The following is a 19,102-nucleotide window of genomic DNA, read 5'->3' as shown; positions in this document are numbered from 1 at the left end:
GTCATCTTCCAGGACAAAGTGCTCAGTCATCTTCCAGGACAAAGTGCTCAGTCATCTTCCAGGACAAAGTGCTCAGTCATCTTCCAGGACAAAGTGCTCAGTCATCTTCCAGGACAAAGTGCTTAGTCATCTTCCAGGACAAAGTGCTCCGTCATCTTCCAGGACAAAGTGCTCAGTCATCTTCCAGGACAAAGTGCTCAGTCATCTTCCAGGACAAAGTGCTCAGTCATCTTCCAGGACAAAGTGCTCAGTCATCTTCCAGGACAAAGTGCTCAGTCATCTTCCAGGACAAAGTGCTCAGTCATCTTCCAGGACAAAGTGCTCAGTCATCTTTCAGGAAAAAGTGCTTAGTCATCTTCCAGGACAAAGTGCTTAGTCATCTTCCAGGACAAAGTGCTCAGTCATCTTCCAGGACAAAGTGCTCAGTCATCTTCCAGGACAAAGTGCTCAGTCATCTTCCAGGACAAAGTGCTCAGTCATCTTCCAGAACAAAGTGCTCAGTCATCTTCCAGGACAAAGTGCTTAGTCATCTTCCAGGACAAAGTGCTTAGTCATCTTCCAGGACAAAGTGCTCAGTCATCTTCCAGGACAAAGTGCTCAGTCATCTTCCAGGACAAAGTGCTCAGTCATCTTCCAGGACAAAGTGCTTAGTCATCTTCCAGGACAAAGTGCTTAGTCATCTTCCAGGACAAAGTGCTCAGTCATCTTCCAGGACAAAGTGCTCAGTCATCTTCCAGGACAAAGTGCTTAGTCATCTTCCAGGACAAAGTGCTCAGTCATCTTCCAGGACAAAGTGCTTAGTCATCTTCCAGGACAAAGTGCTTAGTCATCTTCCAGGACAAAGTGCTCAGTCATCTTCCAGGACAAAGTGCTCAGTCATCTTCCAGGACAAAGTGCTCAGTCATCTTCCAGGACAAAGTGCTTAGTCATCTTCCAGGACAAAGTGCTCAGTCATCTTCCAGGACAAAGTGCTCAGTCATCTTCCAGGACAAAGTGCTCAGTCATCTTCAGGACAAAGTGCTCAGTCATCTTCCAGGACAAAGTGCTTAGTCATCTTCCATGACAAAGTGCTTAGTCATCTTCCAGGACAAAGTGCTTGGTCATCTTCCAGGACAAAGTGCTCAGTCATCTTCCAGGACAAAGTGCTCAGTCATCTTCCAGGACAAAGTGCTCAGTCATCTTCCAGGACAAAGTGCTTAGTCATCTTCCATGACAAAGTGCTTAGTCATCTTCCAGGACAAAGTGCTTGGTCATCTTCCAGGACAAAGTGCTTATTCATCTTCCAGGACAAAGTGCTTGGTCATCTTCCAGGACAAAGTGCTCAGTCATCTTCCAGGACAAAGTGCTCAGTCATCTTCCAGGACAAAGTGCTTAGTCATCTTCCATGACAAAGTGCTTAGTCATCTTCCAGGACAAAGTGCTTGGTCATCTTCCAGGACAAAGTGCTTATTCATCTTCCAGGACAAAGTGCTTGGTCATCTTCCAGGACAAAGTGCTTAGTCATCTTCCAGGACAAAGTGCTCAGTCATCTTCCAGGACAAAGTGCTCAGTCATCTTCCAGGACAAAGTGCTTAGTCATTACCAGGTCAAAATGCACTGGAAGCTCTCGCAGTTGACTTCGTAAATAAACTTATATATAAATCAATTATAGGTGTGTTGAGTGGATACAAGGTGGCTTCACTCTGTGGAGCTTTATCATTAGGCTTGCTGAAGCTCTACACAGAGCGAAATGTTGCCACAATATAACCTTGTTCTGAGTGTATAAGATTATCAGCTTATTATCCCATTGTTTCACTCGAGGGGGAGCTTTATCAAGTTTTACTGTAGAGGAGTTTGTTCTATGTCTAGATGAAGCTCCCAATGAGCGAAACGTCATAGTTAAGGCTGACGTTTTGGGCGTCTTTTCAAGTAAGAGTTGCATCTAGTTTTATCATCTCCTTATTGCTGACCTTTCAGTTCCAGGACTAATAAAGTTGTAGACTTCTTGACTTTCGCTGAACCTGTTGAGTTTTGTGTTTCTTTGTTTTGTGTGTATTGTGTGTGTGTGTGTGTGTGTGTACTCACCTAGTTGTACTCACCTAGTTGAGGTTGCGGGGGTCGAGTCCGAGCTCCTGGCCCCGCCCCTTCACTGATCGCTACTAGGTCACTCTCCCTGAGCCGTGAGCTTTATCATACCTCTGCTTAAAGCTATGTATGGATCCTGCCTCCACTACATCGCTTCCCAAACTATTCCACTTACTGACTACTCTGTGGCTGAAGAAATACTTCCTAACATCCCTGTGATTCATCTGTGTCTTTAGCTTCCAACTGTGTCCCCTTGTTACTGTGTCCAATCTCTGGAACATCCTGTCTTTGTCCACCTTGTCAATTCCTCTCAGTATTTTGTATGTTGTTATCATGTCCCCCCTATCTCTCCTGTCCTCCAGTGTCGTCAGGTTGATTTCCCTTAACCTCTCCTCGTAGGACATACCTCTTAGCTCTGGGACTAGTCTTGTTGCAAACCTTTGCACTTTCTCTAGTTTCTTTACGTGCTTGGCTAGGTGTGGGTTCCAAACTGGTGCCGCATACTCCAATATGGGCCTAACGTATACGGTGTACAGGGTGTGTGTGTGTGTGTGTGTACTCAGTTGTGGTTGCAGGGGTCGAGTCATAGCTCCTGGCCCCGCTTCTTCACTGGCCGCTACTGGGTCAATCTCCCTGCACTATTAGCTTTATCATACCTCTGCTTAAAGCTGTGAATGGATCCTGCCTCTACTATATCGCTTCCCAAAATATTCCACTTCCTGACTACTATATGACTGAAGAAATACTTCCTAACATCCCTGTGTATTGTATGTTTTGTGTGTATGTGTGTGTGTACTCACCCATTTGTGGTTGCAGGGGTTGAGTCATAGCTCCTGGCCCCCGCCTCTTCAGTGATCGCTACTAGGTCCTCTCTTCCTGCTCCATGAGCTTTATCAAACCTCGTCTTAAAGCTATGCACGGTTCCTGCCTCCACTACGTCACTTGCCAGACTATTCCACTTCCTGACAAATCTGTGACTAAAGAAATACTTCCTAACATCCCTTCGACTCATATGAGTCTTTTAACTTCCAGTTGTGACCCTTTGTTTCTGTGTCCCGTTTCAGTCCACTTTGCCAATTCTTCACAGTATTTTGTATGTCGTTATCATGTCTTCCCTAGCCTTCCTGTCCTTGTGTGTGTGTGTGTGTATTCACCTAGTTGAGGTTGCAGGGGTCGAGTCCTAGCTCCTGGCCCCACCTCTTCACTGTGTGTGCGTGTGTGTGTGTGCGCGCCTTCAGAATGGCTTGCTGTGCAGCCCACGCCAGTGTAAATGCTACAGCATTCAGTGTTACGACCCCACAAAGGTCTAATATCCTAAATTTGCATTGTGTTTACGTCCAGCTGTAGACTTTCCAAAGGGATGTCGACCATTAGAAGTTTCGAAATTTACGCTACAGTAAACTTGGAAAAGTATAAGTTTATGGAACCTCTGGTTCTAATATTCATTCTCTAATTGCTGCTGTAGATTGTGGCGCTTTGTAACTATGTTAGTTGCCGGGTTGTTAGGAGTTGGTGTACCTGTGTACTTACCTGGTGTTAGGTACTGGAGTGCCTATGTACCTGGTGTTAGGTACTGTAGTACCTGTGTACGTGGTGTTAGGTATTGGGATGCCTGTGTTACTGGCGTTGTTAGGTGCCGGAGTACCTTTGTACCTGGGGTTGTCAGGTACGGGGGGGCATGTGTTCTTGGGGTTGTTAGGTATGGGAGTACCTGTGTTCCTGGTGTTAGGTACTGGAGTACCTGTGAACCTAGTATTGTTAGGTACTGCAGAAATTATACCTTTTTCGGTTAAAAACGTAGTTTTTTTAACGTTCTCATATTCTGAATGCGCCACCCCGCTGCCAGACATGCCCACTCCGCTGCCAGACGCCCCACCCATTTTTCTAGTTGAGAGAGAAACACACATTTATTTAATTTTAATTTAACCTACACCCTAAAATCGTTTAGAATTTAATATTTCTCATGCAAGAGAACGTTCAGAAACTGACGCATTGCAGTGTGCAAGAAATGTGTAAAGTGGTGATTTGATGTCACCTTACATCTATCCACAACCCTGAGGCGTCACCTGCTGTCTCTCACTGTGAGACAGTGATTGCTGCCTGCTACACGACTCCCAAGAACGCAACAACGAATGTTGCCCGCTGCACGACCCCCAGGAACACAACAATGCTGCCTGCTTCACGACCTCAGGACCACAACAATGATTGCTGATTGCTTCACGACCCCCAGGAACAACAATGCTGCCTGCTTCACGACAACAGGAGCACAACAGTGATTGCTGCCTGCTTCACGACCCCAGGAATGCAACAGTGATTTCTGCCTGCTTCACAACCCTAGGAATGCAACAGTGATTGCTGCCTGCTTCACATCCCCAGGAGCACAATAATGCTGCCTGCTTCACGACCCCAAGAGCATAAGTGATTGCTACCTGCTACACGACCCCAGGAACACAATGATTGCTGCCTGCTTCACGACCCCAGGAACGCAACAACGATTGTTGCCCCCTACACGACCCCCAGGAACAACGATGCTGCCTGCTTTACGGCCCCAGGAGGACGACAGTGATTGCTGCCTGCTACACGACTCGCAGGAACACAACAATGATTGCTGCCTGCTTCACGACCCAGGAATACAACAGTGATTGCTGCCTGCTTCACAACCCCAGGAGCACAACAATGCTGCATGCTTCAAAAGCCCAGGAGCACAACAAGGATTGCTACCTGCTGCATTACCTCCAGGAGCACACCAGTGCTGCCTGCTTCACGACCCTAGGAACACAAGAGTGATTTATATATATATATATATATATATATATATATATATATATATATATATATATATATATATATATTATTGTACCCACGATCAAGTAGTATTGATCAATAACAACACTGCAACTAGTCAAGGAGTCGAACCCATACTGCTTTAGCCTCCCTCATGGTGGGCGAAAACTCTCATGACGCCTTAATTCACGGGACCACACAATTCTTAAGAGTAGCGAGTACAACATCCAGTTTTGCTGGATGCACTACTCTTAAAGATTGAGTGGTCCCGTGGATTAAGGCGTCATATGTTTTCGCCCATCATGAGGCAGGCCAAAGCAGCATGGGTTCGACTCCTTGACTAGTCGCAGTGATTATATTTATATATATATATATATATATATATATATATATATATATATATATATATATATATATATATATATAATTTATATATATACCTGTCGTTCCTCTTAGCCATATTTGTACAACTTTGACAACAAGATAGAAATGTACCCTGTTTTTAAAAATTATCTCCTTTCGATCTTCAGTTCAGGAGAGACCAACGATATCCCAGTAATTAACCCCTCAAAGGAAGTTCCTTGACGCTGGATAGGGGCTCTTGATCTAGGGAATTGGATCTGGGCTCCAGTCCCCTGAATTAAGCCTGAGTACCTTCCACGTCCCCCTCCTACAGGAGCTGTATAATCCTACGGGTTTAGCGCTTCCCTCTTGATTTTTTTTATTATCACACTGGCCGATTCCCACCAAGGCAGGGTGGCCCGAAAAAGAAAAACTTTCACCATCATTCACTCCATCACTGTCTTGCCAGAAAGGTGCTTTACTCTACAGTTTTTAAACTGCAACATTAACACCTCTCCTTCAGAGTGCAGGCACTGTACTTCCCATCTCCAGGACTCAAGTCCGACCTGCCGGTTTCCCTGAACCCCTTCATAAATGTTACTTTGCTCACACTCCAACAGCACGTCAAGTATTAAAAACCATTTGTCTCCATTCACTCCTATCAAACACGCTCACGCATGCCTGCTGGAAGTCCAAGCCCCTCGCACACAAAACCTCCTTTACCCCCTCCCTCCAACCTTTCATAGGCCGACCCCTACCCCGCCTTCCTTCCACTACAGACTGATACACTCTTGAAGTCACTCTGCTTCTCTCCATTCTCTCTACATGTCCGAACCACCTCAACAACCCTTCCTCGACCCTCTGATTATAATCCAGTAATTAATTGTTATAGTGTGCTTGAGGAAAATAAATTATATAATATCAGAGTCACTAAGGATATGGTAATCAAACTGGTTGACCGATTACTGCAAAAAAAAGTACCTGAACTTTTATCAAGGGTTCTTAATGGGCGCAAGATGGAACTTTTTGAACCATTTTTTAATGTGTCTCTTCAAACAAGTGCAATGTCTGAGATGTGGAAGATGGCTAATGTAATTCCCATTTTTCTTTTAGAATAAGAGATAAGTCTTTACCATCAAATTACCGCCCAGTATGCCTGACCTCATTTGTAGGCAAATTATTGGAGTAAGTTGAAACCGATGTTATAAAGAGTCAGTTTGATTATCATCAATGGAGTCATGATACTCAACATGGATTCACGAGGGGCCGTTCCTTCCTGAGACTATTTTACTGAGGTTCTTCAGTACAGTATTTGAGGTAGTTGATCATTGTATTGTTTATTTGGATTTCATTAAGACTTTTGATAAGTAAGAGTATCACACAAAAGATTGCTAAGGAGAGCGGCAATTCTTGATATTGGTGAAAAAGGGCTGTCATGGATCGGGGCATGGCTGACCAACGGGAAGCAGAGAGTCTGCATATATGGGGTGAAATCAGAATAGGAACCAGTCAGAAGTGACATTCCACAAGGATCGATTTTGGGTCCGTTGTTGTTCATAATTTACATTAATGATCTTGACGAGGTAATAACAAGTGGTATGAGCAGATTCACTGATGACACAAAAATAATAGATTGAGGTGAAGATGCTACTGAACTTCAGGAGGATTTTGATACTGTTTTGGAAAAGTGGCAGACGCAGTTCAGTGTAAATAAATGCAAAATCCTAAAACCCGGAAATGTAAATAACCCTAGCACTTACAAACTAAATAATATAGAACTTAACCATACAAAATGTGAAAAAAGGACAGAAAAGACAGAATTCGAACCTGAGGTCCAACATGAAGCATTGATATTGCCTAGAGGGACGAGAGCTATATCTGATCACTCAGACTGTTGTTGGAGAGATATCGGCTGTTAAAAAAAATTGTTTTTGTAGTAACAGGAAGGAGGGTGCTTGAAGACATTACCTGGAATAAGGCTGTCGGTCTTACTGTAGTCTTCACAATCCAGTGGTTGAGTGTAAGAGTCACAACATACAAGTTACAGTCGCGTGTGAGAGCAATAACGAAGGTTATAGTGGATGGTAGCGGGTATGTCGCTGCTAGCAACGGACTCTTACAAATTATTCATTATATTATTGTTATAAATATGTCATTTTTCTTTTACAGGACAGCCAGCGTCTTTTGGAGACGCCTACACGTGTTAAGGTAAGGACAAGAATTAAGTGAGAGATGAGGGAAGACAGTGAGGAAGAAACCACGGTACGGGTGGGGATCGAACCCGTGGCAGGTGAGTCCTAATATTGAGAGGCCGGTGCGCTAACCACACGGCCAGTTGGCTTTGTGATTTGTTTGCAACCGTATTGCGATTTATTCAATCACTGAGGAAGCTAAGGGCGAGAAATAAGAGTGGTTGTGAAGGAAGAGTGAAAGAGAATAAGTGAGACAGGATATGTCGTGCCGAATAGGTAAAACTTGCGATTTTGGCTTAAATAGCATCGCTCTTCCTGCCGAATAAGGCAAGCGAAAATTTGTTTATGCAGTAATTTTGTAAAAATCATTCTGAACCTAACAAAAAAGACATATTTCGTTGTGCTTTTTTATTATTAAATTCTTGTAAACTTATCTAAAATATATTTAGTTGGATTAACTTAAATTGCGTTTGTTATAATCAGGTTACGTAAGTTTTCTAAGGTTCTTTTGGTACAAAATTATTAATTTTTACATTGACATAAATGAAAAAATATATCTTTAAACATGTAAAAGAAAATTTTAGAAAGGACTTAATTTTAAATGAGTTCTTGCTAATTGACCAATTTTACATATTCAAACTAGAGGTGTTACCTCCCTACATTATATATATATATATATATATATATATATATATATATATATATATATATATATATATATATATATATATATATATATATATATATATATATATATATATATATGGCTTGGTCGGAATACTAACATAGATAAGAGATGATGATGGGGGGGGGGGGGGGGGGCAGAAGCCCACAGGCTAACACACAGTGTAACTTTAACACACTTTTAACTGACTTTCAAGACAATGCATCACACATGAACATCCTCTTAAGCACACACCTGAAGTACCTCCACTTGGGACTCTCCTCGGGCCTTCATATTCCATTTCTCATACTCCCAAATATTTTCATTACCGAGTGATGGGTTGAGGGAGCAAAGTGGGTCTCTGAGGTAAGGGAGGGGAGTCTAGGGGGTAAAGGGAGGGGACATTAACGGCAGCTTCCATTAGGGCCTAATTCGCCTGTCAATCACGACCATCGTAAAGGAGAGAGAAATATGGAAAAAAATCTTGTTTAATATTTTGACGGAAATTTTGTCTCCCGGTTATATAGTGTTAGTGTTTCTGGTACTAGACGATCCCTAGATGGGATCTAGTTCTAGATACATAATGCTAGCGGACACCTGGTATGAGACGGTCCCTAGATAGGATAGGGTTCTAGGTATATAGTGCTAGCAGAGAACTTTTGGCACTAGACTTTCCCTAGATGGTCTCTAATTCTAGGTATAAACATAGTGTTAAAAAATTTCTGGTACTAGACAGTCCCTACATGCTCTCTAGGTATAGGTATATAGTGTTAGAGAACTTCTGGTACTAGACTATGCTTAGATGAATATACACATGTACAAACGTACGCGAACATAACAGCAGTAAAAACAACAGCTACAACAACAATGGCGGCCGAAATACACCCATTGTATATACCTAGTTAGATCAATCTATCAACTTCGTAGTCAACAATAACAATTTGTAACACACTTAAGTTCAGAGTGTTGGCGATCCATAGAGGTAGTCAGAAACTTGATGACAACATTGGGGCTTCCAGGAAGATTGGTAACAACCTTGAGGCTGCCAGGAAGGCTAGTGACAACCTTGGGGCTGCCAGGAAGGCTGGTGACAGCCTTGGGGCTGCCAGGAAGATTGGTGACAACTTGGGGGCTGCCAGGAAGGCTGGCAGAGCGCAAATCTGCGAATTGTCGTCTCTGGCTGTCACCAGCCAGGAAGGCTGGTGACAGCCTTGTAGCTGCCAAGAAGGCTGGTGATAACCTTGAGGCTGCCAAGAATTCTGCTGACAGCCCAGGTCTTCCATCATTGCCTTTCTCATTCACCCTTCCCTTCAATGAGGTGCTTTGTCTCTGACGAGGAGCTTTTGATTCAAGGAACTGCAGCCACCATTTCCTTCTGTGACTCGTACTATTTACCTCCCGTCACCCCCAGGAGCTGTGCTACCCCCTGTGGGTTTAGCGCTTTTGTGGTTATAAGGACAGATCATTCTCCCTCGCCATCGCACTAATGACTCCCACGTAATGCTGAAAGTAATTAACGTTTAATAACGAGTAATTAAGATGAACAATGCACATACCCCCCCTCTCCTCTACGAATTTGTTTTAAATAAATCGCACAATTCACAGCAAATCCACAGTTCAGAGTTTCAGACGACATTTTCGGTCCGTCTTGACCGGTATCAATTTGCGACTTGATGATGGTCAGTGATAAACCAAAATAGTTTAGAAAGACACGTAAGCAAACACTAGGATATATTAGAAAACGTTTCGGTCCTGGGACGGAAACGTTTTCTAATAAATGTCCTAATGTTGACTCACGTGTCTTATTAAACCAATCTGCCGGTATCTATTACCATGGTTTATACCATAAACCAAAATACCGTCGAAATCTCTCCCTCTCTGAATTGTGTATTTGTTTTGTTGTGAAGTTGTTGCAGCCAGGGTATTGTGACTTTTTTCTTCAATTCCTACCAAAGCTCCCCCAAAAAAATTCTAAAAAAAAAGGGCTCTAGTTTGAAACAAAAAAATGTATATTTCTCCAGAAAAATGAATTTACGGTTCATCGGTGCGGATGCTTCGTGCGGCTGGCAGCATGTTGCTGCGTATTGCGTTACTTGTTTTAAGTTGTAAATTGTTTTCGTTGTCATCTTAGTCGAGACGATAGTAATGTATAAAATACCTTGCGTATCGGGACTTGCCTTCAGACGTGTCTAATGGCTATAATAATAATAATAATAATAATATGTTGTTAAACATATGTTTTTTTTAGGTTGGTTGTGTACATTTCGCATTTGTTGCAAGTACTGCATTATGTACATTGCATGTTGTGTACATCGCATATTGTGTACATATCATGTGTGTGCACATCATGAATAGTGGCTTATATATAGTGTATGTCCCATATTGTGCACATGCAATATTGGTTTAGAAAGACACGTAAGCAAACACTGACATAGTTATTAGAAAACGTTTCGGTCTTGGGACCTTGATCATTTCTAACATACAGAGGTTGAAAGACATATATAGGCGGAGAGTGAGGCGTGAGTGACGTATGGTGTTATTAGAAAACGTTTCGGTCTTGGGACCTTGATCACTTCTAACATACAGAGGTTGAAAGACATATATAGGCGGAGAGTGAGGCGTGAGTGACGTATGGTGACCTGAAGAATGCCATGATGGGATGAGGACGGGTAGACGATGAGATCATGTGACTCTGTATTGTTGGGTTGGTGCTGCTTGAGTATCAACAAACCATCCATGGAACAGCCCTCGATGCAGTTCATAGTGCTCCCATGTGGTGATGTTGCCACAAATACTTGCCGGGCACTTGCTAAGAGTAACATCAATGTTTCCACCTTAACACATCATCTATCAAAGACCTCACTACGAAACGCAGCCCCACACCTCTAACTTTCACAGCAGGCGTCTACACCATCCCCTGTAGATTCTGTCCCAAGAAATATGTAGGCGAGACAGGCGGTCCGCCTGAACGAGCATCGAAGTGCCTGTAACAGAGACGATGTAAGGTACGCATGTGTCCTCCACGGGGCATTTGATGAACTGGGATGAGGCACAACTCGTTCTCACCGAACCAGACCTCAGACGCCGACGGTGCATAGAAGCTTCGCTAATCGCCGTCACCGACACAATAGAACGTAACACTGGAAACCACAAAATTTCTAAAACCTTAGCATAAATGATACTCAAGCAGCACCAACCCAACAACACAGGAGTCACATGATCTCATCATCCACACGTCTTCATCCCATCATGGCATTCTTCAGATCACCATGCGCCACTCACACCTCACTCTCTGCCTATATATAATGTCTATCAACCTCTGTATGTTAGAAGTGATCAAGGTCCCAGGACCGAAACATTTTCTAATAAATGTCAGTGTTTTCTTAAGTGTCTTTCTAAACCAACTTGACGGTATTTATTACCATGGTTTATATCACATGCAATATTGCCTATATCCCACAGTGTACGACCCATACTGTGCACCTCTCATTTGGTGCACATCCCATACTGCGTTCGTCCCATATTGTGTACACCCAATATTGTCTAAATCCCACAATGTACGTCCCATATTGCGCACATAAAATATAGTTAGGAAGGTAACGGTATTGCAGTTGCTGTTGCAAATACTACGATGTTGCAGAAACCGTGTTGCTGACCGTGTTGCAGAGAGGGAAAGTCCGAGTTTGGTCTGTGTTTTAGTGCGTTAATGTTTTAAACTCAAATGTTTTAACGTTAAAAAACAAAACATAATTCTTAATATAATCCTCCAAATTATTTCTTAACGTAACTTTTTAACGTAATTACGTAATTTTTCACATAGTTCTTAGCATAATTCTTCACATAATGTTATTTATGAGATCTGTTATATTATTCATTCGATTTCTAAAGTTATTCGAAAATAATGTTGATTTTTTTTTTCAAATTTTCCGAAATCCAAGAAAAAAAATTTCACTTGACTGTAAACATTTCATTGATTGTGAACATTTTCCTCACTTATAAACTTTTCACTTAAATGTAAATCATTTTCGCTAGTTGTAAATATTTCCCTAGATGTAAATTTCCATATCTTTAATCAACCTCTAGTAAATCAATTTACAGTATATCCATTTTTTTTACAAAAGACACAAGCTTTCTAATAGTCAGGTGTTTTTAAAAAAACTTAATAACTATAAATACGAGATATCATGACACTTCTGACAAGACAACATTTGAGTGATTGATGGTGAAGGTGTTTCTTCTTTTTTTTCCGAGCCATCCTGCCTCAGTGGGACACGGCCGGTGGGTTAAAATGAAATGAATTTTCCCTCCCCAGAGTTCATTTCTCAATAATAAAAAAAAAAAAATTGACACAAATATATTGGTGTCCAGGTGGACCCCGAGGCGTGTCGCCATGCATCACCCGGAACTCCAACACCACCTCCAGCACCGCTTCCACCACCTAAAACACCACTACCTCCACCACTAATCTCGCCAACACCTCCAGTACTACCCAAGGACGTTACCCAAGTACCTCCATAACCACCCCAGCGCTTCCTCCAACACAACCCCTAACATATCCATCGTTTACTCTGCCACTTTCTCCTGCTTTCTCTACCACTCCAACATTTCTTCCAAAGTCACCTCCCCAACACTTCTTCTCCACCATTATCACTAGTTCCCCCAGGCTCACGTCATAACCTTTCCCCTCCCCACATTACCCTCTCTCTCTCTCTCTCCCCAACTCTTCAGTAATTACCCTGTTCCCTCAGTCAGTAAGATATTCACTTTCACCTCTCCCTTTTTTTTCTTTACTGCCTTCCATCACTTTATCATCTTTCCAGCACTGTTCTCCTCATCTCACCCTCGTCTTGAAGTTACCCACTTCTTTCATTCACACCTCCAACTCTGCAACTCCCCTCCCTTAGCTCCTTTTCCCCTCTTTCTTTTCCAGAGCCTTTCCCCTTTTTCCCCTTCCTCCGTCAGCCCCCTTTCCTTTCTCCCCTTCCCATCACTCCCTGCCATTAAAAACATATACCAGTCTTTCATAATCACATCTATTTAATTTTTTCCAAAAATTTCACCGATGTTACCCCAAAAAATCCTCACAAGTTATGAAGTATTTTCTTGTCTAGCAAATTGCCAGTGGTGTAGCAGTGAGGTTACTGAGAGAGTAACACTGCCAGTGGTGTAGCAGTGAGGTAACTGAGAGAGCAACACTGCCAGTGGTGTAGCAGTGAGGTTACTGAGAGAGTAACACTGCCAGTGGTGTAGCAGTGAGGTTACTGAGAGAGCAACACTGCCAGTGGTGTAGCAGTGAGGTTACTGAGAGAGCAACACTGCCAGTGGTGTAGCAGTAAGGTTACTGAGAGAGTAACACTGTCAGTGGTGTAGCAGTGAGGTTACTGAGAGAGCAACACTGCCAGTGGTGTAGCAGTGAGGTTACTGAGAGAGCAACACTGCCAGTGGTGTAGCAGTGAGGTTACTGAGAGAGTAACACTGCCAGTGGTGTAGCAGTGAGGTTACTGAGAGAGCAACACTGCCAGTGGTGTAGCAGTGAGGTTACTGAGAGAGTAACACTGTCAGTGGTGTAGCAGTGAGGTTACTGAGAGAGCAACACTGCCAGTGGTGTAGCAGTGAGGTTACTGAGAGAGTAACACTGCCAGTGGTGTAGCAGTGAGGTTACTGAGAGTAACACTGCCAGTGGTGTAGCAGTGAGGTTACTGAGAGAGTAACACTGCCAGTGGTGTAGCAGTGAGGTTACTGAGAGTAACACTGCCAGTGGTGTAGCAGTGAGGTTACTGAGAGAGTAACACTGCCAGTGGTGTAGCAGTGAGGTTACTGAGAGTAACACTGCCAGTGGTGTAGCAGTGAGGTTACTGAGAGAGTAACACTGCCAGTGGTGTAGCAGTGAGGTTACTGAGAGAGCCACACTGCCAGTGGTGTAGCAGTGAGGTTACTGAGAGTAACACTGCCAGTGGTGTAGCAGTGAGGTTAGTGAGAGTAACACTGCCAGTGGTGTAGCAGTGAGGTTACTGAGAGTAACACTGCCAGTGGTGTAGCAGTGAGGTTACTGAGAGTAACACTGCCAGTGGTGTAGCAGTGAGGTTACTGAGAGTAACACTGCCAGTGGTGTAGCAGTGAGGTTACTGAGAGAGTAACACTGCCAGTGGTGTAGCAGTGAGGTTACTGAGAGTAACACTGCCAGTGGTGTAGCAGTGAGGTTACTGAGAGTAACACTGCCAGTGGTGTAGCAGTGAGGTTACTGAGAGTAACACTGCCAGTGGTGTAGCAGTGAGGTTACTGAGAGTAACACTGCCAGTGGTGTAGCAGTGAGGTTACTGAGAGTAACACTGCCAGTGGTGTAGCAGTGAGGTTACTGAGAGTAACACTGCCAGTGGTGTAGCAGTGAGGTTACTGAGAGTAACACTGCCAGTGGTGTAGCAGTGAGGTTACTGAGAGTAACACTGCCAGTGGTGTAGCAGTGAGGTTACTGAGAGAGTAACACTGCCAGTGGTGTAGCAGTGAGGTTAGTGAGAGTAACACTGCCAGTGGTGTAGCAGTGAGGTTACTGAGAGTAACACTGCCAGTGGTGTAGCAGTGAGGTTACTGAGAGTAACACTGCCAGTGGTGTAGCAGTGAGGTTACTGAGAGAGTAACACTGCCAGTGGTGTAGCAGTGAGGTTACTGAGAGTAACACTGCCAGTGGTGTAGCAGTGAGGTTACTGAGAGTAACACTGCCAGTGGTGTAGCAGTGAGGTTACTGAGAGTAACACTGCCAGTGGTGTAGCAGTGAGGTTACTGAGAGTAACACTGCCAGTGGTGTAGCAGTGAGGTTACTGAGAGTAACACTGCCAGTGGTGTAGCAGTGAGGTTACTGAGAGAGTAACACTGCCAGTGGTGTAGCAGTGAGGTTACTGAGAGTAACACTGCCAGTGGTGTAGCAGTGAGGTTACTGAGAGTAACACTGCCAGTGGTGTAGCAGTGAGGTTACTGAGAGTAACACTGCCAGTGGTGTAGCAGTGAGGTTACTGAGAGAGTGACACTGCCAGTGGTGCAGCAGTGAGGTTACTGAGAGAGTAACACTGCCAGTGGTGCAGCAGTGAGGTTACTGAGAGTAACACTGCCAGTGGTGCAGCAGTGAGGTTACTGAGAGTAACACTGCCAGTGGTGTAGCAGTGAGGTTACTGAGAGTAACACTGCCAGTGGTGTAGCAGTGAGGTTACTGAGAGTAACACTGCCAGTGGTGTAGCAGTGAGGTTACTGAGAGTAACACTGCCAGTGGTGTAGCAGTGAGGTTACTGAGAGTAACACTGCCAGTGGTGTAGCAGTGAGGTTACTGAGAGTAACACTGCCAGTGGTGTAGCAGTGAGGTTACTGAGAGTAACACTGCCAGTGGTGTAGCAGTGAGGTTACTGAGAGTAACACTGCCAGTGGTGTAGCAGTGAGGTTACTGAGAGTAACACTGCCAGTGGTGTAGCAGTGAGGTTACTGAGAGTAACACTGCCAGTGGTGTAGCAGTGAGGTTATTGAGAGTAACACTGCCAGTGGTGTAGCAGTGAGGTTACTGAGAGAGTAACACTGCCAGTGGTGTAGCAGTGAGGTTACTGAGAGTAACACTGCCAGTGGTGTAGCAGTGAGGTTACTGAGAGTAACACTGCCAGTGGTGTAGCAGTGAGGTTACTGAGAGTAACACTGCCAGTGGTGTAGCAGTGAGGTTACTGAGAGTAACACTGCCAGTGGTGTAGCAGTGAGGTTACTGAGAGTAACACTGCCAGTGGTGTAGCAGTGAGGTTACTGAGAGTAACACTGCCAGTGGTGTAGCAGTGAGGTTACTGAGAGTAACACTGCCAGTGGTGTAGCAGTGAGGTTACTGTGAGAGTAACAGTGCCAGTGGTGTAGCAGTGAGGTTACTGAGAGAGTAACACTGCCAGTGGTGTAGCAGTGAGGTTACTGAGAGAGTAACACTGCCAGTGGTGTAGCAGTGAGGTTACTGAGAGTAACACTGCCAGTGGTGTAGCAGTGAGGTTACTGAGAGAGTAACACTGCCAGTGGTGTAGCAGTGAGGTTACTGAGAGAGCCACACTGCCAGTGGTGTAGCAGTGAGGTTACTGAGAGTAACACTGCCAGTGGTGTAGCAGTGAGGTTACTGAGAGTAACACTGCCAGTGGTGTAGCAGTGAGGTTACTGAGAGTAACACTGCCAGTGGTGTAGCAGTGAGGTTACTGAGAGTAACACTGCCAGTGGTGTAGCAGTGAGGTTACTGAGAGAGTAACACTGCCAGTGGTGTAGCAGTGAGGTTACTGAGAGTAACACTGCCAGTGGTGTAGCAGTGAGGTTACTGAGAGTAACACTGCCAGTGGTGTAGCAGTGAGGTTACTGAGAGTAACACTGCCAGTGGTGTAGCAGTGAGGTTACTGAGAGAGTAACACTGCCAGTGGTGTAGCAGTGAGGTTACTGAGAGAGTAACACTGCCAGTGGTGCAGCAGTGAGGTTACTGAGAGAGTAACACTGCCAGTGGTGCAGCATTGAGGTTACTGAGAGTAACACTGCCAGTGGTGTAGCAGTGAGGTTACTGAGAGTAACACTGCCAGTGGTGTAGCAGTGAGGTTACTGAGAGTAACACTGCCAGTGCTGTAGCAGTGAGGTTACTGAGAGTAACACTGCCAGTGGTGTAGCAGTGAGGTTACTGAGAGTAACACTGCCAGTGGTGTAGCAGTGAGGTTACTGAGAGTAACACTGCCAGTGGTGTAGCAGTGAGGTTACTGAGAGTAACACTGCCAGTGGTGTAGCAGTGAGGTTACTGAGAGAGTAACACTGCCAGTGGTGTAGCAGTGAGGTTACTGAGAGTAACTGCCAGTGGTGTAGCAGTGAGGTTACTGAGAGTAACACTGCCAGTGGTGTAGCAGTGAGGTTACTGAGAGTAACACTGCCAGTGGTGTAGCAGTGAGGTTACTGAGAGTAACACTGCCAGTGGTGTAGCAGTGAGGTTACTGAGAGTAACACTGCCAGTGCTGTAGCAGTGAGGTTACTGAGAGTAACACTGCCAGTGGTGTAGCAGTGAGGTTACTGAGAGTAACACTGCCAGTGGTGTAGCAGTGAGGTTACTGAGAGTAACACTGCCAGTGGTGTAGCAGTGAGGTTACTGAGAGTAACACTGCCAGTGGTGTAGCAGTGAGGTTACTGAGAGAGTAACACTGCCAGTGGTGTAGCAGTGAGGTTACTGAGAGAGCAACACTGCCAGTGGTGTAGCAGTGAGGTTACTGAGAGAGTAACACTGCCAGTGGTGTAGCAGTGAGGTTACTGAGAGAGTAACACTGCCAGTGGTGTAGCAGTGAGGTTACTGAGAGAGCAACACTGCCAGTGGTGTAGCAGTGAGGTTACTGAGAGAGCAACACTGCCAGTGGTGTAGCAGTGAGGTTACTGAGAGAGCAACACTGCCAGTGGTGCAGCAGTGAGGTTACTGAGAGAGCAACACTGCCAGTGGTGTAGCAGTGAGGTTACTGATAGAGCAACACTGCCAGTGGTGTAGCAGTGAGGTTACTGAGAGAGTAACACTGCCAGTGGTGTAGCAGTGAGGTTACTGAGAGTAACACTGCCAGTGGTGTAGCAGTGAGGTTACTGAGAGAGTAACACTGCCAGTGGTGTAGCAGTGAGGTTACTGAGAGTAACACTGTCAGTGGTGTAGCAGTGAGGTTACTGAGAGAGTAACACTGCCAGTGGTGTAGCAGTGAGGTTACTGAGAGAGTAACACTGCCAGTGGTGTAGCAGTGAGGTTACTGAGAGAGCAACACTGCCAGTGGTGTAGCAGTGAGGTTACTGAGAGAGTAACACTGCCAGTGGTGTAGCAGTGAGGTTACTGAGAGAGTAACACTGCCAGTGGGGTAGCAGTGAGGTTACTGAGAGAGCAACACTGCCAGTGGTGTAGCAGTGAGGTTACTGAGAGAGTAACACTGCCAGTGGTGTAGCAGTGAGGTTACTGAGAGAGTAACACTGCCAGTGGTGTAGCAGTGAGGTTACTGAGAGAGTAACACTGCCAGTGGTGTAGCAGTGAGGTTACTGAGAGAGTAACACTGCCAGTGGTGTAGCAGTGAGGTTACTGAGAGAGCAACACTGCCAGTGGTGTAGCAGTGAGGTTACTGAGAGAGTAACACTGCCAGTGGTGTAGCAGTGAGGTTACTGAGAGAGCAACACTGCCAGTGGTGCAGCAGTGAGGTTACTGAGAGAGCAACACTGCCAGTGGTGTAACATTGAGGTTACTGAGAGAGTAACACTGCCAGTGGTGTAGCAGTGAGGTTACTGAGAGAGTAACACTGCCAGTGGTGTAGCAGTGAGGTTACTGAGAGAGTAACACTGCCAGTGGTGTAGCAGTGAGGTTACTGAGAGAGCCACACTGCCAGTGGTGTAGCAGTGAGGTTACTGAGAGAGTAACACTGCCAGTGGTGTAGCAGTGAGGTTACTGAGAGAGTAACACTGCCAGTGGTGTTGCAGTGAGGTTACTGAGAGAGTAACACTGCCAGTGGTGTAGCAGTGAGGTTACTGAGAGAGCAACACTGCCAGTGGTGTAGCAGTGAGGTTACTGAGAGAGTAACACTGCCAGTGGTGTAGCAGTGAGGTTACTGAGAGAGTAACACTGCCAGTGGTGTAGCAGTGAGGTTACTGAGAGAGCCACACTGCCAGTGGTGTAGCAGTGAGGTTACTGAGAGAGTAACACTGCCAGTGGTGTAGCAGTGAGGCTACTGAGAGAGCAACACTGCCAGTGGTGTAGCAGTGAGGTTACTGAGAGAGCAACACTGCCAGTGGTGTAGCAGTGAGGTTACTGAGAGAGCAACACTGCCAGTGGTGTAGCAGTGAGGCTACTGAGAGAGCAACACTGCCAGTGGTGTAGCAGTGAGGTTACTGAGAGAGCAACACTGCCAGTGGTGTAGCAGTGAGGTTACTGAGAGAGTAACACTGCCAGTGGTGTAGCAGTGAGGTTACTGAGAGAGCAACACTGCCAGTGGTGTAGCAGTGAGGTTACTGAGAGTAACACTGCCAGTGGTGTAGCAGTGAGGTTACTGAGAGAGCAACACTGCCAGTG

General features: G+C 45.1%; 1 protein-coding gene across 1 annotated transcript in view; it reads left to right on the top strand.

The window, feature by feature from the left end:
• The window catches only part of LOC128693269 (caskin-2), a 1,211,837-nt gene that overhangs the window by 47,191 nt on the left and 1,145,544 nt on the right, over window positions 1-19,102 (top strand). The window contains exon 3 of the mRNA XM_070089381.1: window positions 7,360-7,398. The gene's annotated coding sequence lies outside the window, so the exon portion shown is untranslated. The remainder of the gene's footprint in view (window positions 1-7,359; window positions 7,399-19,102) is intronic.

Source organism: Cherax quadricarinatus, chromosome 28, assembly GCF_038502225.1.
Source record: "Cherax quadricarinatus isolate ZL_2023a chromosome 28, ASM3850222v1, whole genome shotgun sequence".
Lineage (NCBI taxonomy): Eukaryota > Metazoa > Arthropoda > Malacostraca > Decapoda > Parastacidae > Cherax > Cherax quadricarinatus.
Note: the sequence above shows the minus strand (reverse complement) of the source record. Positions and strands in the feature narration are given on the sequence as shown.